This window comes from Mustela erminea, chromosome 1 (assembly GCF_009829155.1).
Source record: "Mustela erminea isolate mMusErm1 chromosome 1, mMusErm1.Pri, whole genome shotgun sequence".
Classification (NCBI taxonomy): domain Eukaryota; kingdom Metazoa; phylum Chordata; class Mammalia; order Carnivora; family Mustelidae; genus Mustela; species Mustela erminea.
This window is the reverse complement of record NC_045614.1, coordinates 182,584,806-182,612,796: the sequence shown is the minus strand read 5'-3', so window position 1 is coordinate 182,612,796 and position 27,991 is coordinate 182,584,806. Positions and strand designations below refer to the sequence as shown.

The 27,991-nt window shown below is 33.6% G+C and overlaps 1 protein-coding gene and 1 pseudogene across 3 annotated transcripts in view; one reads left to right on the top strand and one right to left on the bottom strand.

Annotated features, from left to right (window-relative positions):
- Positions 1-27,991, top strand: part of CADM2 (cell adhesion molecule 2) — a 1,075,448-nt gene that overhangs the window by 224,810 nt on the left and 822,647 nt on the right. The window lies entirely within an intron of this gene.
- On the bottom strand, positions 203-1,042 carry LOC116567754 (annotated as a pseudogene).

Sequence of the window (27,991 nt, the reverse complement as noted above, 5' to 3'; positions counted from 1 at the left end):
TCTAGGAAAGAATTCATAATTTTGTTCCAGAACAATGGTGGAACGGTGTTATTATTCACATACTTGATTTTGAAAAGAAAAAATAGAATACTTCATAATCTAAAGTCTAGCAACTAACAAGCATGCAGATAGCAACCCCCCCCCATTTTTTAAAAGAGAACTTTTTTTTACTTCCATGCACAGAAAATTCAACAGTGTACACTTAGCCCAGTTTGGTGGTGAGTGCCTTAGCTTTGCCTTTTCCAGCTTAGCAATGTAATCCACTGACTTTGGACCCGAGACATTGCCTCCATGGTGACAGTGGATTTCATCATTTTTGTCATTGTACTTGGCCCTGATAGCTCTCATCAGTTCAGCCAGAGCTCCTTTGTCTTCCAAGGTAACTTGTGTGAAGGCAACAGTGGTACAGGTCTTCCTGTCCACCAGACTCCCCAGCCTGGCCTTTCCCTTAATAATGCCATAGAGACCTCCCATCTTCTCCTTGGAGACAGGAAGCCAACCAGCTCAATGAGATCAACCTCATGTGCAATTACTACCAGCTGAGCTTTCTTCTTTTCCACCAGGGTGGTAACAGTATTAACCCTAGCTTGTAGGACAGGCAACCTCTTAGTGGGGACATCCCCTTTGCCAGACCTCTCTTCTTAGTCCAAGCCAACAAACTCTGACTATTCTCTTGCTTTGCCTCTCATCTGTATTTGTGGGCTGGCTAAAGCAGCTGAGTCATTGTTTGGTGGTTCAGGCTTGAGTAAACTGGTTAATGGAAGGGGGGAAGAACTTCTAGATGTTTACAGAGAATAACCTCTTGCTTCTGTAGCCAGATATAGCGGGGCCATTTGACAGAGCAGATGAGTTCCCTTTTGGGCTAGATGTTCTGTCTGATGCCAGAATTCTTGGGCCTTTTCTCACACAGGGGATTGAACACCTTTTTGGCCTCCTGCTTCTTCATGACAGCAAGGCAGGATCACTTTCCTCCCTTAGCCTTCTTTTCTTTGAAGCATCTTGGATGGCTGGAAGAGAGAATACAAACCCACATTTTAAACATCTTCAATTTAAAAAAATCCTAATTAGAAAAATCTAATACGTTATTACCTCCAGGCATGTTCTTTTATTGTATTTATCATAATTTATTATCTTTACATGGTTTAATGGCTGCCCTTAGAAACATATACTAGCACAACTTAGATTTGGGACTGGATCTTCCTTGTTTTGAGGACAATCTTGTCCACCGTAGGATGTTAGCAGCATTTCTGGCCTATACACAGTGGATGCCAGCTGTAGACCCTCCCTAGCCCTGACAATCAAAAATGTTTCCAGATGTTACCAAATGACTCCTAAGGTGCACTGACCAGGTTGATAAATTACATGTATGTAGTTCTGTGTTTATACTGTAAAGCTAAAAGGACTGATAATTTCTATGAATACATTAAAGGAAGGTGAGCTTTATTTGCTTTAATATACTTTGAAAAATTAAATTTTTATTGTGTTAGTATTTGTTGAAAGACTACTATATGAGGTGTCTCCTTATGTTCTTATAAAACAATGCAAGTGCCTTTTATAAGGAATAGCAATTAAATGTTAAGCACTGAACTGGAGTTTATACACATTCTTTTATTCTTTTTTTAACATTCTTTAATTCTTAAAAAAAAAAGTATGTATGGAATGTACATTCTCACAGTTAAAGAAATTAATGTTCTGGGGACTTATGTTGTCTAAGGTCACACAGTTAGAACCCAAAGTCAGCTCCTTATTAAAACAGATGCCTTGGGGCACCTGGGTGGCTCAGTGGGTTAAGCCTCTGCCTTCAGCTCAGGTCATGATCTCAGGATCCTGGGATCGAGTCCCATATCAGGCTCTCTGCTCTGCAGGAAGCCTGCTTCCTCCTCTCTCTCTCTCTCTCTCTCTCTCTCTGTGCCTCTCTGCCCACTTGTGATCTCTCTCTGTCAAATAAATAAAATCTTTAAAAAAAAAAAAAAAACAGATGCCTTTTCTTTGTAGTACAGTGAAATTGCATGGTTTAGCAAGCTGGAAGAAAATATTCTATCATATCTATGTTTTATAGGCCACCAACATAATATTTAACTTGCTATTGTTTTAAAGATTTCCCAATAGTTTGAGACTTTATATTCATTGAAATTTTAAAGCAAGGTAATATTAATAATTTTTCAAAAACATTTTTATGTTTCATTTTGAGAATTTTTCCATTAATAAAACTCAAATACAAAATAGAAATGTCCCATCATAAATTTAAGAACCTCTTTACTAAAACTATATTAAATTTGTTATTTGAAGGAGAATATTGGATTATATTATTCATTTGTAATTTTGTTTCTTTGTCATTTAGTAAATGCTTAACATGCTGATTTATGAACCTTCTCTTTCCTGAAAGAGCCAAGGTAAATTGCAATTGGCAGTGCTGTAAAGAAGTCTAAATTATTTTCTTTCATGAGTAATATGAAAAATTGAAGTGTAATTGATGGTCATTAAAAACCAATGTGGATTCTTATAAGCACAGAAATAAAAACTCTTGTCTAAAAAAATAGTAGCTGAAAAAAGTAATTTTAATGGACTTTAAAAAGCACAAACATATGCCATCAACAAATCTTTGCAGACCTTTAGGCTTTTTTTGGAGTATTTTGATTAGAATAATAAAGTGATTGTCATATTTCATTGACATAACATGCACATTTTTTTTACATTTTAACACACCTGTATTGTGAATCATCTTAAAATCTCAGTGTATCAGAATGAAATTAGTATTTTTCCCTTACATAAAATAATGATGCGAGTTACTATTGATGTTTACATTCAGTAATTGGTAAAACTTAATGAGATATTTTAAAACATGTCAATGCTTAAATTTTTGGTTCTAAAAATTTTGCTTCCTATGTTAAATAGTTTAGACAATGGCATTGGGTGCTAATTATAATTTCTGTTGGCTATGACTTAATTTGATAGCAGAAACCTCTGAAAAACACATATTTCTAAAATATTTTCAGTATCATTATTCTTTGCTGTCATTTTAAAAATTTATTTGTTCTTTGTTTTTGTCTTAATGTTATGTGTATCCACAAATCATTTTGAAAGATAGCTGGTAAACCTTTTCAGAAATGCATTTTAAGTAACCACAAAATTACTATATATCTATCAGATAGATTTATCAGTTCCAGTTGTGGGTTTTGGTTCATTTCAAGTACGTGAAAAATATTTGTTAAAATATGAGAATAATAATTTTCCAAAGGTATGATTACTTCTGTATTTGCTCAGGATATTTTCTGCTGATTTTTTTAATAATATAAGTACAAGACTTTATTATATTGTTATATAGTTCATATAGTTAGATTTTATTTTCAAAATAGATGGGATTCAATATGTGTATTTCTTTTTTTCATATTTGTATGCTCATAAAAATATCCTGTACATGTCAATCAGCATAACCTAGTTTAAGCAGAAATATTATTGTAGGATTACATTTGGTTATCTGTCTTTTTATAAGCATGAAAAGCCCTTGATATTATATCTTTTAAGCAAGCATTTTAAAAATGAAGAGCAAATAGACAAGGGTTTTGAAGTTTGCATCTGTTGATGCAGAAAGTTAGCTATTAATATTACATATATTCAAACTAATCACAATTTATGGAATTAACTATAAGTGAAACCATGTAGAATGGCATTTCATGCTTTTGGTTTCCTGTGACTTGAAAGGGAGTTGTTTTCCTCTGACAGATTACAGAGGATTTGGTATCAACTTTCCATTCCTCAAATTTAGGTTGCAAGCTTTTTTTCTTTTTCTTTTTCAAAACGATAAGTGGAAGCACACTGAACCTTGAATAAATAATGTTTGCATCTCATAATCTAAAGCTAAAGCAAATGAGGGATTTGAAACAATTGTTTAGATAATTTAAGTTCCAATCAATAGCTCGTTTTGATAGAAAAAATCTATTATGTTTATCAAGAGGACACATAAATAAACTGACATGCATTTATGTTCTGAAATAAAAGTGTACAAAACTTCTTAGATATTACTTTGTCCTCCGGAAGCTACTCTTTTAACAGCAAATGCATGGATGTGCATGGGCACAGATAACTCCAGTTAAATTAAGTAAATGAGGTAGATTTGAAACAACAAATATTTACTTTCTCATAATTTCTGTGAGTCAGGAATCTAGGCAAACCTTAGCTGGGAACCCTGGCTCAAAGCCTCTCCCAGAGTTGTAACCAAGGTGGAGACTGGGGCTATAGCCATCTCAAGGTCCCACTGAGGTCCATATCCAAATTCACTCTCTCACATGGCTGTTGGCACATACCAGGTCCTTGATGACTGTTGTCTAGAGATACCAGTTCTCCATTGGGCAGTTCACACGAGGCAGCTGATTTCCCTCAGCAAAAGCAAAAGAGACCGAGAGAGTGAGCAAGACAATAGCCAGAATCTTTTGTAACCTAATCTTGGAAGTGTCATCCTATTACTTTTATTATATTGTATTCTTTAGAAATGAGTCCCTAGGTCCAGACCACACTCAAAAGGAGAGGATTGCAAATGGGACGAATATTCAAAGGCAAGGGTCATTGCAGGTCATTCCAAGGGCTGCCCACCACAACTCCACCAGCTCTCAGCAGGATTCCTGTTCCCTGCTAAAGCCAAAGTTTTTCTTCTTTGCTATTTGTGGTTAGGCACTTCTTTTCCCTTAATAAATTTCTTTTGTTTTCTGCTTTCACCACATGTTTTTTTTCTACCTCTTGTAAAGGGTTGTAACCACTCTTCCCCATCATCGGAAACGTGAAACTTCACAGGCACGTTTCTGTGTTGAAATTTATACTGTTCACCTTCTGCAAAATGTTGTCTCTGAATGCCAAGGCTGTGCTGTGGTTGGGTTTAAAATGAATTAAGGAAATTAATAAGTGAATTCTGTCCATGAAATTATATTATTCCCCAAACTCACACAAAATTAGTGGCTGCAGAAATTTAAAAGAAAGGTGATGATTCTGAGTAGGGCATTTTTAGAGAGGGCGGAGGACAAGAATTGGCGGGCGAGTATTCAGCAAATTAATGAACGGCAGATGTGAATCACCGAATGTAACAAGGGAACGTGTCCTCCTCTGTGCTGCCGACCTCGACTTGTGGAATGCAGTGATTATTATTTCTTACTAACTTCCATAAGTTTTAATTTCCCCTGATGAACTAGGATTTATTGTTCTCATAAAGTTTTCTTAATAAACGCAATGAGATTGGTAATGGCGCCAATTAATTAGTCAAGTACATATAAAATCCCAAGTGTTTATTTAACTTGATCTTTAAAAAAGAGTCAAAAAACAGATACGTAAAGAGCTAAAGTGTGTAGCAACCATTTATTTTTAATTTCAAATTTTATTTTTAGAAAAGGGTAACGTATAGGTGATTGTGCTTTGTAATCAGTACATATAAATGATACTTTATGGGCAAAAGATATGTAAACAAATAGAAGTCCTTAGAACAGAGATAGGTGGAGAAGCAAATAATTATCTTTGTAAAATTAATAGCTAGGTAAAGTTACGTTCTTAGAGTTACCTACTACTTTCTTTTTACATAACCTAATGCAAAGTTTTGCTCCGTCTCACATTGTCTTTTACTCACATACTTTTAGATAGATCATACCTTATTTTTGATTCACCAACAGCAAGCAACTCACTTTTACAAAGAATACACACATTGCTGATTAATAGTCTTTATAATAGATTGAGTATAATGGTAGCAAACATTTATTTAGTTTTTAGTACATGACAAACATTTTTTAGTGCCTAATGATATTAACATATTTAATAATTAGTGCAATGTTTTGACAAAATACTCTTTATAATCTCCAATTTTCAAATGAAGATTCTGAGAGACTGCTAAGTTCTTTACTGGTATAACTGGACCATAAACTGGTAAACTTTGGTTCCATATTTGTGCTCTAAGTTGATTGTAGTTTAATTACATCATAGGATCTGATAAAAATCAATGGTCCTGAATAAAAGCAACATAAGAACAGAGGTTTTTTTTTTTTTTTTTTTTTTTTACACTCCATGGTATAAGTGACTCCGTGTGACTCCATGTGACTACAGTGACTGCATGAACGTATACATAGGTTACATGATTAACTGGGGTATAAGGTATTAGTAAATTCTGAAAGCCTAAATGATGATTCACTTTTCCCTAACATCCATCATCAGAAACACTGCTTTGTTAATTTCCAGAGGTATTAATCTGGAACTAATGGAAAACCTGTGACCTCTGGAAGGTTTCCACATTCAGGGTCAACAGATACCTGATAAAGAAGAGCTACTTTTAGAGAATCAGATGAAGCAATTATTTTTCACTAACTACTCGAAGCCCAACCAACTTTGTTGTCACAATGTCTAAAGAACCCAATTGCTCATGTAAAGTGGAATTTTACATGTAAAGTGATAGATTTATTGACAGCTTATAATAAATCATTCATAATAAAAGAAAAATACATCCCATGGTCAAGCACAAGAACACAAATTAGAGGCCCGTCAAATCAACTTCAGGGTGTGCTAGATGGCACAATTACAATGCACAAAATTGAATCTTCAAGATCTGAAGTAGTTCTTTGCTGAGAAATTTTAGTGCTTCTTGCTCAACTTTTAAGCAGAGTATTTTAGAATTTAATTATTTGGTAAAAGCAGCACTTATCTTGCCCTTTTTTCTCAATAGTATATTAAAAAAAAAAAAAGATTTTATTTATTTGATGAAGAGAAACAGCAAGAGAGAGAATACAAGCCAGGGAGTGGGTGGGGGAGAAGCAGGCTTCCTGCTTATCAGGGAGCCCAATGCGGAGCTAGATCCCAGCACCCTGGAGTCATGACCTGAGCCAAAGACAGACACTTAACAACTGAGCCAGCCAGGTACTGTCATCGTAGTCTATAGTGTATTTCTACGTGTCCTGTTGACATTAAAAGAAACACGTTCAGGAAATTCCACTTTTTAAAATCTTCCTCCTTGGGTGTTGACAAGAGCTCATCCTCTTTAGTCATCACAAAGAGAACACACTGAGCACCTGGCATGTGCTAAATGCCTTGCTGCACGCCATTTGGGCTGCCAAGAAGTGGAGGAGTAGGAAGGAGCCCCAAACAGCTTTAAAAGTGGAAATGTATATCAAAGGTTTCAAAATAAGTGTGTACATGTTTTAGAAAGTGAGAAAGTAAAGACTAATGTGAAGTGGGAAACGGTGGAAATATTTGTGAAGGATATGGGAAGTATAATTTTTTTAAAGATTTTATTTATTTATTTGACAGACAGAGATCACAAGTAGGCAGAGAGGCAGGCAGAGAGAGGGGAGGAAGCAGACTCCCTGCTGAGCAGAAAGCCCGATGTGGGGCTTGATCCCAGGACCCCGAGATCATGACCTGAGCCTGCGGCAGAAGCTTTAACCCACTCAGCCACCCAGGCGCCCCGAGAAGCATAATTTTTATCGTGCACTTAACATGCTAATAGGACTGACATGAAGCAGGAGAAAAGCTGGAGAGAAAAGTGGTCAGCAGGGAACCGCAGGATCTAACTTAGTACAGGGTTCATGTTGGAGAAAAGGCAGTTAAGACCGGTCTTTTATTGAGGGCTGTAAAAAGACCAAATTTGATTTAGATGTCAACCACTAAGATGTAAAACAACAGAAAACCACTATAAGTTATTTTAAGATGAAAGCAGCATTTAAGGAGCTTAGTCTGGCAGAATAATGGATGATGGATGGCTAAGCAGTACAATGAAGAGACAGAGAAACTGTTTGGAAGGGGAGATGCTTCAGCCTTTCATGGTCAACGTAAGGAGAGTTTGAGGTTCCAGAAATTATAACAGTGTAAATAAAGAAGTAGGGGGGTGAGGTTATGGACACTGGGGAGAGTATGTGCTATGGTGAGTGCTGTGAAGTGTGTAAACCTGGCGATTCACAGACCTGTACCCCTGGGGATAAAAATACATTATATATTTATAAATTAAAAAAAAGAAGAAGAAGCACTGCTATACCTGGAGATATATTTGGTGGAGATGAGACATATTCTGTAGGATACAGAACTTTGTAAATTAGTTCTATAACTCTGCTTTTTTGAACTGGATAGTTAGAGGAAGGATGATATCAAGGGTATGATAGCTCTTTTTCCTTGTTTCAGTGTATACCTTTATGCTGGTGGTGCTAGATTTTGAGTAGCAGACCTATCCATAATAAGGGTCAAAGCCGGGGCTCCTGGGTGGCTCAGTGGGTTAAAGCCTCTGCCTTAGGCTCTGGTCATGATCCCAAGGGTCCTGGGATTGAACTCCACATCAGGCCCTCTGCTCCGCAGGGAGCCTGCTTCCTCCTCTCTCTCTGCCTGCCTCTCTGCCTACTTGTGATCTCTCTATGTCAAATAAATAAAATTTTAAAAAAAATAGTCAAAGCTTATTTGACAGTTTATGCTTTGCTATACTAGACAAAGAATTTATACTTTTCTCCAAAATCTGCTTCTTCTTACCTGATAGAACTTCCTGATCTCTCATCTACCTTGTTTCAGAATAGGAACTTTCCAAGGATTCCCATCATTCCCATGTTTCTTCCAAACGCTAGTATCCCAACTCCACACCCTCCATTTCATGGTCACTTTCCTTCTCCGGACCTTCACTCTTTCTAACCCAGTCTGATACAGTAGCTCTCTGACCTCCTCCTCACTTCCAGTCATTCCCCACTCCAGTGCGTTCTCCAGCTGCTATGATAAACCTTCCTACGTCGCAGATCTCACTATGCTCTGCCAAGTTTACAATTCGTCACCCTCTTGTCTGTAGAACCTTTTTAACATTTTGTACCTTTGACACATGCATTCACTGAACACCTAAAATGGGCCACGTACTGGGTATGAGAGCTCTGGAAAGCAAAAGTTGACATTGTATCTACCCACGTGGAATTTAAAACACAGTGGAGGACAGATACTAATCAAATAATTACACCAAAAATGTAAAATTGCAGCTGTATAAAGTATTGACAGGAGTTTGTGTGATCATATAATAGGGATTTTACCCAAGCAGGGAGGTCAGAGAAGACTCCCTATGGGAATAGTCCAGGTACTAACATCTGGAGGACAGGTTGGTGAAAGAAGAGAGTACTAGGTTTATCATAAAGTAGGTTTCCAGGGGGAAGAACACTTGCGAAGTCCTGCTGCACGCAGAAATATGCCTGGGGGGAGGGACTTCAGAATCCTCCTTTAGTCTGGACCAGAGAGACCGTAGGGCAGTATTTCAAAAAGTAAGGCTCAAGAGAGGAGAATAGAACACACAGGGTTTGTAGACTAGTGAGTTGATTCTGAACTATTGGGAAACCAAAGATAGGCTTTAGGTAGGAGGGTGGCATGATCAGAAACACATTTAGGAAAGAACAAGTATGGTGGGTTGCGAGGCATAATCAATCTGGTTATGGGGCATTTAGAATCATCATGCATTAGAACCATCATGCTTGCTACCTAGGAATCAGTTTTTTTCAGCAGCTTTGCCATATGATTTAAGATGCTATGTAGTCCCAGTTTTCCAGGAGGCATCATGTCACATTTTCTTGAAGTTTCACCCAAGAACTACCTGCACTGGCATCATCAAACATAAATGAAAATATCTTGAGGACCGGAACAGACCCCAGGTGCTACTAGTCTTCTTGATGGAGTCTAAACTTTGAGAAACAGTGGGAAACAAACTAAAGCATGGATTTAGTGTCAAAAGTACTCAAAGTGTGGCACATATCACAAATTCACATGCTCAAAAAAACAAAACAAAGACCCAATGAACAAATGCACACGTTCAAAACATTGGAAAAACTTTGCCCGTGCAGCTAGATTCAGAATTCAAATCATAGTAGCATAGCTTGGCTATGTAATATCGTAAAAGTTATTTGATTTCTACGGGTTCCAGTCCAAGAGATTTATGTATTGGCTTTTTCAAGTCTCCTGCCTCTCAGTCAAAATTATGTCCCCAACCCTTCTGGGTTTCTTACCCAACCTCTGTGAGCAACTTCGGGGGAATCTGCTGTATCAGTCCCATCAGTCAGACCTGGAAACTGTGCTGAGACGGTGGTGGCCTTCTGTTTAGTCTCAGCAAGCTGCTGACTTGTAATGAGGAAAGTGCTTCAACTAGATTTAATGTATGAAGTGTCATGAAGAAGGAGGTTCTCTTTTATTCTACTGCAATTATTTAAAGTTTTACAAATGGTTAATTCCCACTCAATTCTTAGCCATTTCATCATAAAAAGAAGTAATGAGATTTTGACAATATAAATAAGCCACAAAAACCAGCAAGACACACACACATTTTGTAACTGATTGGAAAACTATGGAGGTAAGAGTACCTAATTATTGTAAAAATACTGCTGACAGTCTATAGCGAAGTAGGCTATACATTTACATATATGTGTTAAAAAATGAGTGATTGCTATAGGTCTAGCTAAAACTCTTAAGTTTATAGCAAGTCAGATTCATTTTTCTTTGTGATAACAGCAGAAAAAAAATGTAAAACAAAGGTTAAATATTGTTTCATCACTTATAACAGTAAGCTATTTAATAATTGATAACAATGTAATGGACTATGAAAACCATTGCCATTTTAAACAGGACGATTTCAATATCTGAAATACCATGAGGGCTATAATTGTTTTTATTTTCAAAATTAATAAAAGTTTCACCCAAATCATCTTGAATACTATTGTTCCTTGGATAAAAATTCAATCTGAAACTGACAATTATGCACATGGCAAATCTTTATGCTGGGTTAGAGTGTCCCCAGCAGGTGGTTTACTTATGATTAATGATTTACAATTCTTGAATATTCAGATTGGTAAATGTGCTGGTGCTTTTTAATTGCCAAACTCTTATTACCCCAGCTTGCCTTATGACAGCTTGCCTTCATTTTAAACATGTTGTTATTGAACATGATTTAAAATGAGTGCCAGAAGTATGAGGTGTCTTCGTGCATTGACTGCTATGGGCAAACACGCTGTACATGCTTTTCTTTTGTGCTGACAAAAATAAAAATAAATTATAATTTTCTGATAGCTTGTTCAATATATTCAGATTTTAAAAAGACTTTGACTACTAGGTTTTTGGATCTCTTCCATCATAGTTTATCATGAGTTACAACTCAAAGTATAATCAAATATTATAATCTCTAAGAGGCTTATTTTTTTTTTTTTTATTTCCAGCATAACAGTATTCATTATTTTTGCACCACACCCCGTGCTCCATGCAATCCATGCCCTCTATAATACCCACCACCTGGTACCCCAACCTCCCACCCCCCGTCCCTTCAAAACCCTCAGATTGTTTTTCAGAGTCCATAGTCTCTCATGGTTCACCTCCCCTTCCAATTTCCCCCAACTCCCTTCTCCACTCTAAGTCCCCATGTCCTCCATGCTATTTGTTACGCTCCACAAATATTTTAAAATTATAACTCCTCGGGGGAGTAGTTCAGCTTCAGTAATATTTGACAAAATTGAGAGGATATAGAAGATTTATAAAGAGGTTTACAGGTCTAAAATGGTTTATCCTAGAAAAGATAAAAAAAAAAAAGGTAGTGTATTGATTTCTATTTTGAAGTACATGAAGGCTTATTTTGGTTGATAATGGACATGAAAATATATAGGAAAACCCAGTGTGTGGGAAGAACCCTATTCTTAGAAGACCTTGACGCCTACTAATTATCACCTAGCTAAAGTCATTTAACTTCTCTAAGTTTTTGTTCACGAATCTGTACGTTGAAGCTAAAAATAGCTGTCCTAATTATATCACAAGGTATTTTTTGAGAATCAGATGTTTCAGTTTCCTGCTAAATTGTGTGGGCATGATGTGGGCAAGGACCATCTTGCTTTAATTCTTTCTTAGGTAATGTTACTTTAGTGTTTGCTAATGAACGAATGAATGACTCAGAATACAAATGTAAAAGTAAATTATAAATGGTAAATCATTATCCTATGAGTTTTAGTAAACCAGAAATCTTGATTGGTCCAGGGAAAACCTTTTCTATATTTTAGGACAACCACTGGCAGTTATCAATTACGGAAACTTTCATACCCATAATAACTTGGTAACAATCTTTTTTGTTTCTTGTATTTTTCAATCTTGGAGAAAAAGGAAATGTATTGAGTGTTTATCTTACACATTGCACATACATTTATTGAGTTATTGAAACAAAATGATGTGTATTTGGGCCTCATGATCTTATGTCTAGTTAAAGGTTGAGGAAAATAAAACAATGCTAAATAAACAATTTTATATTAACAGTTGTTGCCAATGCAGTGTACAATGGAAGTTTAACAAGGTGACCTAACCCCATATCCTACAAAGTGGAAAATAATGTACTAGGCATTTTATAAGTGTTTGTATTCCAGAGACATTTATTTTAGCACATCCTTTGTGCCACTCTGTTTGAAACTAGAGATAAGTGTAAGTAAGATAGATTGAGACAACTTTATGCCTATATATTATCTCCGTTTTACAGATGAAGATGTAAAAGCTCCAAGAGATTAGGTTTCTTTTCTAAAACCATACAGATAGTTAATTAACTGGGAACTCCCACACAAATATGTTTGACTCTACCATGATGCTTCCTCTAATCCATTTAGAACACTGAATTGGGAAGTATTGTTTAGGGACTCTTCCATTTTCTGTTCAGTGCATCCAGTGTAATAACATAAGCCTAAGAAAATTATCTAACTCTGGCGTTATGTTTTCCAAATGTCATAATGTCTATTTTTTATCATGGTGTTGCCCTGAATTTTCTTTTTTGTTTTTTAAACGGTGACTTCTAAAAACAAATATAATATGTTTATATGGTTAAAGGTGTAATCTTCTCAGGTGATTGCACTTTCTGAAGGGACCATTAGTGCTGTAAGTAGATCTTAGATCCATCATCTGTATGAAGTATTTTGTCTTGGGGCAGGTTGCATTATTGATCACAATGGTTTTCCCATTCATCCATGAATATTTCCAGAATGTCTTGGCTTGCTGTATTTAGTTACCATAATGAAGCTAGTGATACGACTTTTCTCTTCTACTTCTCCTTTTTCATATTTAACACAATACGTTGGCCATAGTAGTACTCCATACACATATGTTAAGACAAACTGGCCTAATTCGTAGAAATTATAACTTCATAATCATTATTCTTCCCAGAAGAGAACCGATAGTATTCTGAAATATCCTAGCCTTTTTATAAACACATAATTTATTTATCACTTCACATTTCAAAATATTTGTTGGTATAAAATATTTAGCAATATTAAAATGACCATTGTGTCTCTACAGTAGAGATTTCTTTAAATTACATTCTCTTACATGGTCATATACTCTCTATCTGTGACTATTCACAGCTTTCTTACATGTTCACAACAATGCTAGTGACATTTTTATTTGGGTTTTTTTTGTTTGTTTTTACATTGTAACAACACCCCTCAATAAGTATTATACACTGAATTATGTATAAATCATGCTAGTGATACCACTTGGCTAGCTTCATATGACACAATAAAAAATAATTTAATTTTCACAGGTGATTTTGTAGTTTTATTTAAAAAGCAGAATTTGAAAAAAAAATTAAAAAATAAAAAAATAAAAAGCAGAATTTGTTGATTTATGATTTACATTTTAATTTTCACTGGACATTTTTATCAAATACATATATAAATATTAACATATATAACAATAGCAGTTATTAATCACTTCTCTAACCTGTGAACAACAAAATATATTGATTATATTATTGTTGTAACTTCACTGAGTTAGGTTCACTTATTTCTTCCCATGTGAATTATATGTCTTCACTCTTCTTTAATTGCTATGTGCTTAATTTTCCTCCACTGCAGGAAGCCCAGCTATTTATAGGTTTAACTTCTATGAGGTTTTCCATCATTTGAGCTTCACTGATCCATTACAATGCATTGTTCTTTCATGATTCACATTCTTACATTTATTACTACCACACAACATGGGTTTTTTTCATGACATGTTTAACATGCAGTTTAGTGTGCATAAAACATTAAATGACCTACAGTGAGCAACTGGCTGTTCTATTTATATTTATATTGTAATATGTCTGTGCTATTGTTTTTGTAACTTTCTTACTATGGATTAGCAATGTTGGAAGGAGAGGGAGCCAGAAAATATCTTCTGAATTAAATCTATATGTCTGTGTGTGTATGAGAGAGAGAGGAAGAGAAAGAAGCAAGGAAGCAGAGAAAGGCAGAGAAATGGGTTAGACATAAACAAACAAACTTAGAGAGAAAATCGTTCTTTCAATAGATAATTCAAAAATTTATTTTTTTTAAAGATCTTATTTGTTTATTTGAGAGAGAAAGAGTTAGAGAAAGAGCAAAGGGAGAAGCAGAAGCAGATTCCCCACTGAGCAGGGAGCTTGATGTGGGGCTTAATCCTGGGACTCCAGGACTTGAGTCTGAGCCAAAGGCACCCACTAAACCAACTAAGCCACACTAGCACCCCTCACAAATTTATTTTCATCAGACTTCTAAGATTTACAAACCTTTAAAAGGAAATAGAATTTTTCAACCTTATGTTCCTCTCAGTGTCTAGTGTTGTACATGTTTATGGCAAATGTTTTCTTGCATGCAGGTGAATTGAATTTACAAATATCTAACATATGTGATGGGGGATTGAACCATAATATGTTTTCTGATAAATACAGCAGTACACAGATTTAATGGTTTAATTGGCTAAAATAAGAAGTTCATAAGATTCCTAATATGAAGCCTGTCATGATGAAGTGGGAGAAACAAACCCAGAGTCAAGTAAAAATAATTAATCCTGAAAAGTCCAAGTTTTATACACACACACACACACACACACACACACACATTGAAATTTTACTCTAGAGGGATATATGACCAACTGTGGAAGAATCTGTGATATTGTACAGTTGAAGTGACCTGTCAACTGCTCCTTGAAAAATATACATATGGGGATGCCTGGGTGGCTCAGTGGGTTAAAGCCTCTGCCTTCGGCTCAGGTCATGATCCCAGGGTCCTGGGATCAAGCCCCACATCAGGCTCTCTGCTCGGCGGGGAGCCTGCTTCCTCCTCTCTCTCTCTGCCTGCCTCTCTGCCTACTTGTGATCTCTGTCTGTCAAAAAAATAAATAAAATCTTTAAAAAAATACACATATGTATGATCTCTGATCTATCAAATTCATGGGTGTCTTATGCAGATAAAATTGAATAATGCATGTATCAGTGCTTGGTGAACTCTAAAAAACAAAAGAAAGAAAGAAAACATACAAGTAATTGATATTGTAATTAGAAACATATATTTTAACATCCTAATAGTTTTTTCTAGGATTCACTGAGAATAACGTAAGGATCAATGTGGAGTCCTTTGCTAAGATATGTGATTTTAGGAAAGTCTCTAACTTCTCAGAAACTCAATTTTCTCATCTATAAAACAGAAGTTAATAAGGCCCATTTTGCATATTTGTTAAGAAAAGTATTCAAGATTATGGGTATGAAAAGGAAAATACTGGTATCTGTTGGTATACAAAATTGTTAGTATCCTGTGACTTCTACTTAGTCAGAAGTAACTTAGTCAGAAGTAACTGTGTGTGTGTAAACACACACACACACTATTCAGTGTTTGGAGCACCTGTTACTTACCAAATACTGGTAACATGGGATGCTAAACCAAAGATTATTGGAACTCACATTTGGTGAGAAGATTAAGAAGGCTGATTCAAAAAGAAGTACTTACAAGTAAGGGCAGTGTATGTACCTCATTTGGATCAAGTACAGGAGTCATCCTGAAAGTCTTTCCAGAAAAAAAATCTGTTAAAGAAGTAATTACTGACTTCTATATTTTAAAAATGAGATTCTCTAACAACAGAGCAAAATCAAGGTAATAGTCCAAATAGGGGACTGATGAGGTGAGGAAATATGAAACCTAGAAAATCAAAGAAGCTATATAAGGATTTTTAAGGTCAGCTATTATTGGGGTACAAATCCCCATATTGGATTCTTGCAAACCTATATTTCTTGGTTTGGACACTTCCAGATTCTTTGAAGTGTCCAGAGCATGTAATATATGAGATCTGAGTGGTATTTCTAGTAGCTGAAGTTCCTATAGCAACTTTTATTAATAAGAGTATTAATAAGACAAAGTATCTCTCATCTTTTTCAATTTACACCTATTTTGAAGCTAAATATCTTGAAGAACTGATGTGTTTTTATTAACCATTTTCATTATTTGAATACTTGTATATAGGGCTTTTCTTATTAATATCCTTCTAACAAGTAATGAATGTTTATTCATATTATATATTATAACCATAATCTTATTCTTTCATAAAAATGGAGATCTAAAAAAGATAATACTGAATGATGGATTCTGCAAATGATTGAATCAAACTTTAAACATTTTTTCCTCATAGAATTTTCAGACTTTCAACTATTGACATTAATCATTCTTATTAGATCTACCCAAGTAAAATAGGTTTTATAACATGTATATAGCTGTATTTGTTAATTTTGGCTCTTTAGTCTGTTAAAGAAATACCATTCCTCCTATTTTCTGTTAAAGAAATACCATTCCTCATATTAATATGAGGTTGTCAAAAGTACACCTCCTTTAAAACATTTTTCTCTATTTTCATTTAATAGCAGGCATAATAGATAATGCTTATAAAATTAGAAATGCCTGTAAGAAGTTTTGATACTGTCATTGAAATTTGACAAAGAAAGTCTTAAGTAATTTTGTTTCTTTGCAATGAAAAGTGATGATTTCATTAGAGCTGAAATGAACATAGCTGTGTTTTGTATGGTTATATCATGGTATGGTTAACAATAATTAAGGAAATACCTAGGAGGTTTTTTTTTTAATTGTATGCTTTATAAAATTGTGGCTCGTTAAAAGACTTTTTACATCCAATGTAAATATGATATATGGATATTTTAAGAAAATTAGTTTATATTAATTTGTTGCATTTAAATTATGTAAACAGAAAGAAACGAATATCACAATATGTCAACAAATAATTGAATTACATTTAAAGAAAGTAACGTAAGAAATACCTTTGAGAATCACAGTAAATAGATCATAGATTATTTATGAAGATAACTTGCTGCTAGTAAAATATTATCAAAAAACTTTTCTAAATTTTCCAATGGCAGTATATTTGTAATGCCCTCCGAATTTGAAAGGAAAAGTTATGAGGCTGAACAACACAGTACATGAATATTCGATTTGGAACATAAGTCAAGATCACCTTTTGATTATTGAGCCTGAAATGTTTTCTTCACATCTTTACATAGTTCTTGTGATTCTTGTGACCTTTAATCTCTATTATGTATAATTTTTCTTTGAGAAATAGCTCAAACTTATTCAAAACAAAAACCTAAAACAAACAACAGAAACACTTCATAAAGACAAGGAAAACCAAACCAAACACTAGAATCCTAATGTGATATAGTCAGAGAGTTCTGGATTTTGACTGTGATGATCTCTTTTCCAGTTCTGGCATTTACTTGTGCCCCAGATTTGTTTTGTTTTATTCTGTTGGTATTGATGATATTCCTTAATTTTTCTTAACCTAATTTTCCTTATCTGTCAAAACAGACACGGGAATATTTGATCACTGAAGTCATTATTTTATTACAAATGAAATCTTGTCAAATTATACAGTAAAATTACAGTAGAAGAATTTAGGTCACTTTATAAACTGATTTAAGTGCCTTTTTTTCAGCCTATCATGATAAATTAGTAAATTAGTTAAGATTTTTTTCAAAAGTTAAGTTTTTCTAATTGTCCTTTTTCTAGTAATAAATTCTCAATTTCATTTAATATCATTTATTTTATATCTGGTTTGGTATTATATAAAATATATTTTCATATGTTTATGAAGATTATGAAGATTACTGATATTTAATTGCTAGGAAGAGAAAGACCTTGGATTAGAAGTAGTTTTTAAATCACTTCAGAATCAGAATATTTGAAATGGAATGTAGTCACTTCTTGACCTCTTCTAAGAAAATAAAATTTGAGACCCTACAAAGAAAAAACTTTAAGGAGAAGTCACAAATGAACACAATGAATTACTTAGATGCACACAGAAACACATGTACAAACACACTTCGGTGAGGACAAATAATTACTTTAGTATTAAACAATAGCAAGTTATTTCAAAATTGAAAGTTTACGGCCCATATGCTTTAATGTTTGTATGAAACACATTTTAATGCAAAAATGTAACCTCTCATCAGAATGATAGATGTTGGTTCTTATTTCCTTTGTGAAGGATAACCCTTTTTATCTCCAGTGATATTAATCCAAACTGTCTGTTCCAAATCTCTTAGGATATGGCTAAATGAATAGGCTATCTCTGGTTATTTGCTTCATCCTCTGAATATTTATTTTCATTTCTTAGAGGCATTTCTACTTTGTATATTGGGTAACTGACATTTCCTTTCATGAGAATTATAGGTTATTTAAGTAAAATAGTATATTTCCTGTGTGTGTGGTATCTAGAAATTTTTCTCATGTCTTTCTGTTTTATTTCCTATCAGTTGTGTGGTACAATTGTTCTTCCCAGAAAAGCCCAAACTTTACTATTGTTCTTTCAGAAACCATTAATTTTAAAATTCAAAACTGAAATTCACAATTATAAAGTACATTCAAACATTGCTGACTAACTAATGTATCTTACTGGTTTAATGGTGACTAAAAAATAATAATGAATATGATTTAAAGTAGATGAAAAAGAAATGAAGACATTTAAGTTCAGTTAAGGACATGAAATGCAAACCAAAAAAAAACTCTCTTAAAAATAAGAAAAACAGCCAATTGGCATAATTTTAATTTGAATCTAATTCAGTTTGACAAACATTTGGCTTATTGTTATTATAAGCTCAACCTGACAAGTTTATAAACCATATCTCTTAGAAGGACTTTAAAGTAAAATTGAAGCATATGAAAACACTCTCCTTTTTTTTTTCTTTATTTCATGTATTTCTGGTGTTTTTATTAGCATTATTCTAGTTTGACACACATGCAGTTCCTCCAATAGACTGCAGGGCCCTTGTAAGAATAAACACTGTTTTTCATTCTGTTTTTTTTTCCACCCTTGCTGCCCTGACAGTGCCCCACACATAATCCCTTCTATATAGTCTGTGTTCTAACACTGTGTGATGACTCAAATGTCATCCGAAAGCACTAAATATTAGCATCTCAAAAAAGCGTGATTTGCTATGCACTTTTCACATTACTGATATACTTGAGTTTTGACTTTTTTTTTTCTATATATGACCTAAATTTTCCAGGCTCTGGGTCAATTCATAGATATTATAAAACTCAAATTTAATTTTATGACTTAGGGATACTTTGTTATAACACCCTTTTATGTGATGTTATTAGACATGTTTTAATAAAAGTACAATAGTAAGACTGTAACAAAAGGATTGCAATACTGGAAGGTGTATGACTTAGTCAGATAAGACTTGGCATAGCAAAGTACAGCAGCTTTAATATACACAGAGATGGATAGGAAACCAACAGTGAATTGAAAAATGCAAAGTTTTGCTCACAAGGTGACCTGGGAGAAAGGCAGTCAGTAGGGGTGAAGATTTTACTGGTTTAATAATAAATAGGTATACATAAATAATTACTTGGTGACAGTTTTAATGACAACCCAGCCATGGGAGAAGATAAATCTACATATTGAAAGAAAGCAGTTAAATTGTTGACTTGCAGAATGACAGAAGTAAAGAGGATACATTTAAGTGGAGACAGGCAGCTTGTCTAAATATGGCTAATATTAAATACAGGTGATTATAGCATTTGAAATTGAAATTAAAAATAATCTCCGATTCACTTATTTTAAAATTTCCAAGTCCCCTCAGCTGCTTATTTCACCAGGTGCTGGTACAGTTGGAACAACAAGCATATCCAATGATTTAAAAATAACATTCACGGGTGTCACCTGATGTCACTCCAGATAAGAAATGCTGTTCCCAATCAGAGAGAACACTCTCTGGTATTCATCCTAACACCTCCCAAACCTGTACTACACATTTGTCATGCATTTTTAAATACTCTTTTGGATCTCAAACATATTAAATAGATTATGCTTTTTGAAAACGGTAAACACAGTGAAGAAATGAAATGCTTTGGATGTAGGAAACTTCTGCATGTACAAAGCCTTTTTTTTTCATGATCAGGCTTAAAGAAACTAAAGACGTTTTTATTTTTTCTTCGAAAATACTACAAACTGAGTCAAATTTTAGCGCGGTATTCATGACTTTTTGTTCTTCAAAAGGCTATTTGAGGCCTACACTTTTAGGCTGCTCAGGTGCACGGCCTCTTAAATATATTGGTTCAGATCTGGGGAAGTAAGCAAACATTTATCAAGGCACTCAGGCAAGCGATGTGCTAAGTGCTTTGTGTGCATTTACTTTTCCCAATAAAAGTCCTATGAGGAAGATATTTTATCTGTTTTACAGATAAAGTAACTGAAGTCCTGAAAGGTTAACTTGATTTCTCAAGATCAAAAAGAAACTCAGTAACAAAAATAGGATTGGCTGTTAGAATTCTCTAGAAAGCACACACTTTTCTATTTATGTACCTAACTATCTCTGTAAGGGTTGTTTCTCCAATTTATGTGGAAATAAATAATGACATAATTTTTTTAAAAAATGCATGGATGTTACATCTCACTGCCTCCTCCCACCAATTTGACTTTATAGTCTGAAGATAAGGAATCAAATCACAAATGCATTAACTTTTATTGTTCAAATCACAGATCGGGTTTCTTCAGGCATCTGTGCAGGAAAAAAATAAAGCCTTATTTAAAAGGTTGCACAGAACATTCACTTTTCATTACTCTGAAAATGAACTAACTTGACTTAATTTACAATAGTACCAGCTCTGTATAGTCAGAATATTTGGGGAGATCATGGACAGAGATTCCCTAATCTTATCAAGCAATTCTGGGTGAAAAATATAATTGACAGTCTCATAAAAGATAAAACACAAGATGGCAGAGATAAATGAACACGAAATATTCAGTAACACATCGTAATTATTGTGATGATTCTCATACTTTTTTAAAAACCATCACTAAACTCTGAAGGTCATGGAAATCTGAAAGAAAAATAGAAAATAAAGGGAAATATCAAATAGAAAAAGTCTAGTACAACCATAATGCTATTGTACAAGTTTTCAAAGAAATGGAAGACTTCGGCGTCAAGTCACAAGGCATCAACTGCTTCACTTAGATTTATTCGGATGATCACATCAGTCTGTTGAGACCGTTGTGAAACTAGGCTTTGGTCTTTGGCATTTTGACAATGACTTTTAGCATCATTTTCCACCAAATATGGAGAATAGTGTTATTTTTCCTCATTAACTAATTAGTAAATTTAAAGAGATACTGATTACTGTATTAAAGGAGAGCATTTTTAGAAGTCTTTTGGCAATCTCCCTACCCCCACTGCCTTTCATGTTAGCATTTCCTTAGACCATCCTTCAGTTTGGTCATTTTCATTAAGACTGTCATTCCAGTCACTTTTTCTCAAAACTAGGCTGTATTTCTCCATCTTGCACATAGTTTTTTTTCAAGATGTTGCCAGCCTCTTTGCTGAGTTCATATGCATCAAGGTGACAGCATTTCCCTGTAACTTACAGTGTCAAAATAGCAAATAAGGTAATATGATATGATATAATGAGGTGAACTCACTCTGCCTCCATTTAACTGAACAAATAAGAGATACTTTCCTGCAAAAGAGATGGGGGGTGGGCAGGAAAGTAACTGCAAATCTAGAGAACAAGAGGAGCCTCTCTCAATTTATATTGCATCATATACTAGAGAGATCTTGATTATAAATCTTCTTGAATCTAAAATGATCTCCTCTCCCTACCCCTCTACCCCCTTTATTCCTACATCTATTTAGACACTTAAGCTTTCCAGAAAACCGTAGAATTGTGCATCTCTCTGAGACAAGTTTTTGATAGAAGGCTTAACGCCAGTTACCAACCACTTGGTAATGATGCTACCTAATTTTTCTTGAAGGTTAGTAAGAAGAGAGATATTATCCATGTGCGAACTGACAGTTTAAAGTAGAATTCTGCAAGCTCTCTTTCATAAAATGATACAGTGTATCTTTTGGCTGGCTTCTATATTTTGGGGACATTGGCAGAATTTAAATAGCTGCATTAAATAGCTACAAAAAGGTAGTCATAACTACCTTTTTTATAATATTGCTTCAATGGAGAAATATTTCCCAAATGATAAAGAATATATTTGTAAATTACTTCTGGAGTCATAACCTATTAATACTTTAAAACAAATTTTATAAATGTTTTATTTCTAAATGACATTTAAGGCATTCATGCATAATTTGAGAATTGCCTACATAGAGATTAATTTATAATGACTATTTATAATCTTCACTCCAAATTCTGAGATCATAGACAAGATACCCCAGAAGGTCAAATCCTTTGATATGATAAACCTAATATTTCAGACTGACAAAAAGCTACCAAATATCAACTCAAAGACACCATTATTAGGTAAATACATAACTTCTCTGGTTGTTGTCTCCTTCCAAAAACATTGATTGAATTTATCCTGCTATAAAGATTGTGTTTATAATCATTTATAGGATTTTAATGATTTATATTACTGTGTAATACAGAGATAATTTTTAGAGGGTGCCAAACATAATAAATAAATTATTTTCTTATAAAAGAGAGAAAATGTAACAAAAGGGTAAAAATATTATTGAAGTGTTTATTATAAAGAGTCATTTTCTACTTTTTCTCAAAATCTACATTGACATGTCTGTTACTTGAATTATCTAATCTCATTTTCCCCTGGAAGAAATATTTATAACTTAATTAAGTAATGATATATTTTTCTTATAGTTATATAACACATAATATTAAAATTCTCTAAAAACTGAATAAAAAATGAGGTATATTCATCTGAAATATGAAGTGATTATTCATTGAAGATCAGATTGCTTCGAAAATAGTGAATAAAATAGCTCATAAGGAAGGGTGTTCATTTATCTATATATATATCTTTATTTGATACTTATCATAAAGTTAACATACGGTTATAAATTAATTATTTGCTGATGTTTATTTGACATAGCTGTAACAGCAACATAGCCAACTCCATTAATGCAGGGACAGAATGAAAATTAAGATAGAAAAGTATCAGAAAATATATGTCATTATAGAGTCATGTGAAAAATACTAAGGAATGAAGAACGTTGTATGTACAGATTGTATGTACAGATATTTTACATTGTATGTACAGATATTTTAATCCACACACACCCAAATGAAGTTCAGTAGCATTTGTTTAGAACTAAAAACTATTTTATAGTAATTGGCAAATAAAAGTGAAATTCTTCTAGAAAATATTAATGCCAATGTACCTATATTTACATATTAAATTGGTGAGGCTTTTCTTTTAAATAAAAGCAAATTGTCTTTCCCTGAATGAAAACATAATAATACCAACATGATGTTAGCAATTGTTGAAAACAAATTAGAACAGAGAAATATAGATGTTTAAGGACTCACTCTGGCTATTTGATGTTATCTTTGCCTCTGTAAACTTAACATTTTCAAATTATAGCAACCTGTCTCGTTCTTAATTTTCAGGAAAATAAAAAATGATATTTAAGTACCATGACAAGTATAAATAGAAATTGAAAGGAAATTATTTAAATGTAATGATAATAGAATTTTATTCCATTTACAGAAGACCATTTCAATAAAAAATTATACTTATGTAAATATTTATAAAGTTTTTAAATGTTGGTCAAGTTTTCTTCCCTTTTTAAGGAACCTTGTTTTATAATTGGAAATCGGGTATTTTTTTTTTTTAATTTTTTATTTTTTATAAACATATGTTTTTATCCCCAGGGGTACAGGTCTGTGAATCACTAGGTTTACACACTTCACAGCACTCACCAAAGCACATACCCTCCCCAATGTCCATAATCCCACCCCCTTCTCCCAAACCCCCTCCCCCCAGCAACCCTCAGTTTGTTTTGTGAGATTAAGAGTCACTTATGGTTTGTCTCCCTCCCAATCCCATCTTGTTTCATTTATTCTTCTCCTACCCACTTAAGCCCCCATGTTGCATCACCACTTCCTCATATCAGGGAGATCATATGATAGTTGTCTTTCTCTGCTTGACTTATTTCGCTAAGCATGATACGCTCTAGTTCCATCCATGTTGTCGCAAATGGCAAGAAATCGGGTATTTATAAATCAAATATTGCAAATGTTTCCATCAAAACAAAATGCTTTTTACAATAGTTTCTCTCATGTCTTTGGTCATTTGATAACAAAAATTAACTTTATTATATTTTAATATCATGCTTTATGAAATAGAGCAATAATAGCAATAGCAATACATTATTTTTTTTAAAATATATAAAAATGGAAATTGTATTCTTGATATGAACAGAAGGTCACTTGGAAATAAGTCATATTTTAGGCTCGGTCAAATATATAAAACTAATTGTGAGAAGAAAATAAAACATTATGTTAACCTCTAATTATTTAAATATTTGTAAAAGGTCTGTGGAATCCCTAAGCAAGGAACCAAACTGTAATGACACATCATTTTTGGTATAACTTGTTCAGTTTCCAGCACTGCATCCTGAGTCCAGTGCAGAGGCCACGAACCTAGTATTTAAATAATGTCATCATATCATAACTTCTGAATGCTCTAGGGAACCTTTATGAGATAGGCAGGAACAATGTACTAATATCATGATGAGGGAGCTGAGGGAAGAGAGGGGTAAAGTGTATATAGTAGCTTGGGTATTTTGCACAAAAATTGTATGCAACATAGTCTACCTTCTCTTCCAGTTGAAACTTACAATATGAGATTTAAAAGATTTAAAAGATTAAAAGCAATAATTAACTTGAGTGCTATGGAGTTAATTACATAAAATGTAAGATTACTTTATATATGCTTTAAAGAATTATCCCAACAGCAATGTAGGACACTATAAATACAAAGAATGCACATATTTACATAAAACAGAAACATTGTTTCCTAATTAGAGAGCTTTGTTGCTTTTTTTTTGTTTTTGAAAATTTAATGTATTGAGAAACTCAGGGATTCCTGAATGTAATACCCTAAGAAGCAAACTCCAAAAATACACTGACCTTGTTATAACCTAAAATGTTCCCTTCAAAACTGTTCAATTCAAAACAGAACTGCACTTGCTGTATCACAGTGCTACCAATAGTAATTTAAGGTAACTGTCACTTTAAAAGTAGCCATCAATCCTGCCTAAATATACATTATTTTTATATAAAAACCCTGGTATCTTCTTTCAACATATATTTCCAAGAGATCTAATACAGAGAATAAGCCTTAAAAGCAACTACATTTTTCTGTTATGCTACTGTGAAAGAAAATTGTAGTCATTAGTCAAAAAAGTGAATAAAATTGGTTATATGCTACAGAATGACCTTGATATTGATTTTTAAAAATATTCTTATAACCTGCATGATACCAAAACAACTACTGTTCACAACCTCACCTGTATAAAGAAACTATTTTCCATTTGGAAAACATTATACACTTGTCAGTTAAAGAAAGAGCATATCGGTCAAGAACATTTTAGTGACTGGGATTATAATGAAGCTAGAGACATGATATTATTGTAATAAAACTGCATGTAATTTGAAACAAATTAAGTCTTTTAAATTTTAAATTTCATGGCATTTTGAGTATGTAGGAGTGCATATGAAATAGTATTATCATATTTAGTATTAATACTTATAATAGAAACTGATAAAATGAACATTGTCTCATATTTATGTGCTTAGTAAATCCCAAATTTTGATAATATGTTTTAAAAGTAAGCTCTTGTTTTCCACACCTCTAGTGAAATACACTAGAAATCTATATAGGTATTTCAACAAAGTAGTAGTATTTTTTTTAAGATGTTGCTTATGGGCCTCAGGCAATTTCTAAGTCTTTTTTAGTTCCTGAGATTTCAACTGAGAAAAAGTGTCAATTAGTTCCAATTTTGATGATGTTATTCATGATGCAGTCTCTAATGGTAACATAATTTTGGGGGAGGAGTGGAGAGACTTGGTGACACGTTTCCTCGGGACATAAACCAAGACCAATATACTCAGCGTTCTATACCATTGTCTAATTGTGACATAGTCAAAATAAATAAATTAATAAATAAATGTGACACAGTCTGTGTCAACACATTTAAATAGAAAGTGATAAAAATCCATTCTTTTTATGATTTTCTCTGTAATGTCAAACATATAGTTTAGATACTTAGAAACATCTCGGTATATGACTAGTTAAACATTTAGGGTATATATTTGTAATTTGATGATGACATTTACTGGATATACTGACCATACTAAGGGCAGTAATAGTAATATTAAATTTAAATCTCCTAACGTAAAATCTATCTGGAGTATTTTATTCAGTTATTAGACCTATATTTTAAAGAAGATATCGATAAAATAGGACAAGGACCAGAATGGTTTAATAACATCATAAGAAGAATGATAAGGGTTATTGGGAAGAACAAATTTAAGAAGAGAATATTTGGTTGGGAATAATACACAAACAAATAATTTGAACACATTGTCCTGTGGATGATAATCTAACTTGAGTCTATAAGGCATAAGGAATAACTAAAGTCAATGGGTAACTACCGATAGAAATCCCTGGACATTATAATGAAATTAGCTTGTCATTGCTAGGTGTCTTTGAAGAGTGGATGATGCAACCTACCTGGGTGATTGTAGAATTCATGTTAGGAGTACAGAACTGGATGAGGCATCCTCTAGAGACTCATGTAATTTGGATGTTTTGTAAATTTAATGACTGAATTATTTCCCTGATAAATGTTTCCCAAATATTTCAACATTTTGAATGTTCAAGATAGGTATTATTAGGGCAGAATGTTAGACATGGCCAGTGCTGGAGGTCCAAAGTGGTTGAATAGCAGCAATTTCATGTGATTCATCTACATCCATAGTCCTCTAAGACAATTCTCTAAAATGAGATAGAAATGAACAGGAAAAAAAAAAGATTCTATTAATCTTCATCTTCACAGCATAAAGTTGGATTGGCCACAGAAATGAACCAATGAATAAGAGTAGCCAAAATCCCAAACTTCTTTCACCTAATTTAATTTTTCATGGTTCTTGTTCTAAGAGAGAAACAATACCTAAACCAAAAACCATGAAACTCAGTTGAGCTAGTAGATGTGAAAGCTCTTTAAAACTTGAAGAGTACAGTGGAAGTTGTGCTGTCTCTATGTGGGTGCTAGTTTTTAATGTCATAGTAAGAGAGTGTGACAAAAGAATTATAAGGCTATCATGATAGAAATAATTGCATGTAAGATAATAAAGCTGAATAAAGAAGAGAAATGAGAAAAAAAAATGGTGGTAAATGGTGATAAACACGGTAAATAAGAGTCAGGATATCTGTACTCAATTCCAAATAATACTATCCTCTTAGTGACTCTAGCTAGGCATGAAATTCTCTCACCCTGAATAACTCATCTATAACTTAAGAGCAGTGGTATTAACTGACTTTAGGTGGCTTTTGAAACTAAAACTTCCAGTACTGTTTGAAAATATTTAAGAATAAAAAAATACAGGCTCTAGCCCATGCAGTCTAAGAAGAATAAAATTTAACAAGAAATCAATATGTTATCTCGATTTAGTTAATGTTGAAAAGAATATTTAGAGGCCAAAATTAAATTAAAGGATTTAGTCTATGAGAGAAAAATGTATGCATAATGCTTTATTTTTGTATTTTGGTTAAATTAACTACATAGACTTGGTTGGAATACCACTTCAGTCCCTTGTCAGTTTGTTGGTGTGGTAGCCTTTCAGACCTCTGCAGAAACTAGCCTCTGACCCCAGGCTGATGTGCTCTGAACTCCATCATTGTGATTGGTTTTGAGGCACCATTGTCCATTGGTTGCTACCAACCAGTGACTAAACAT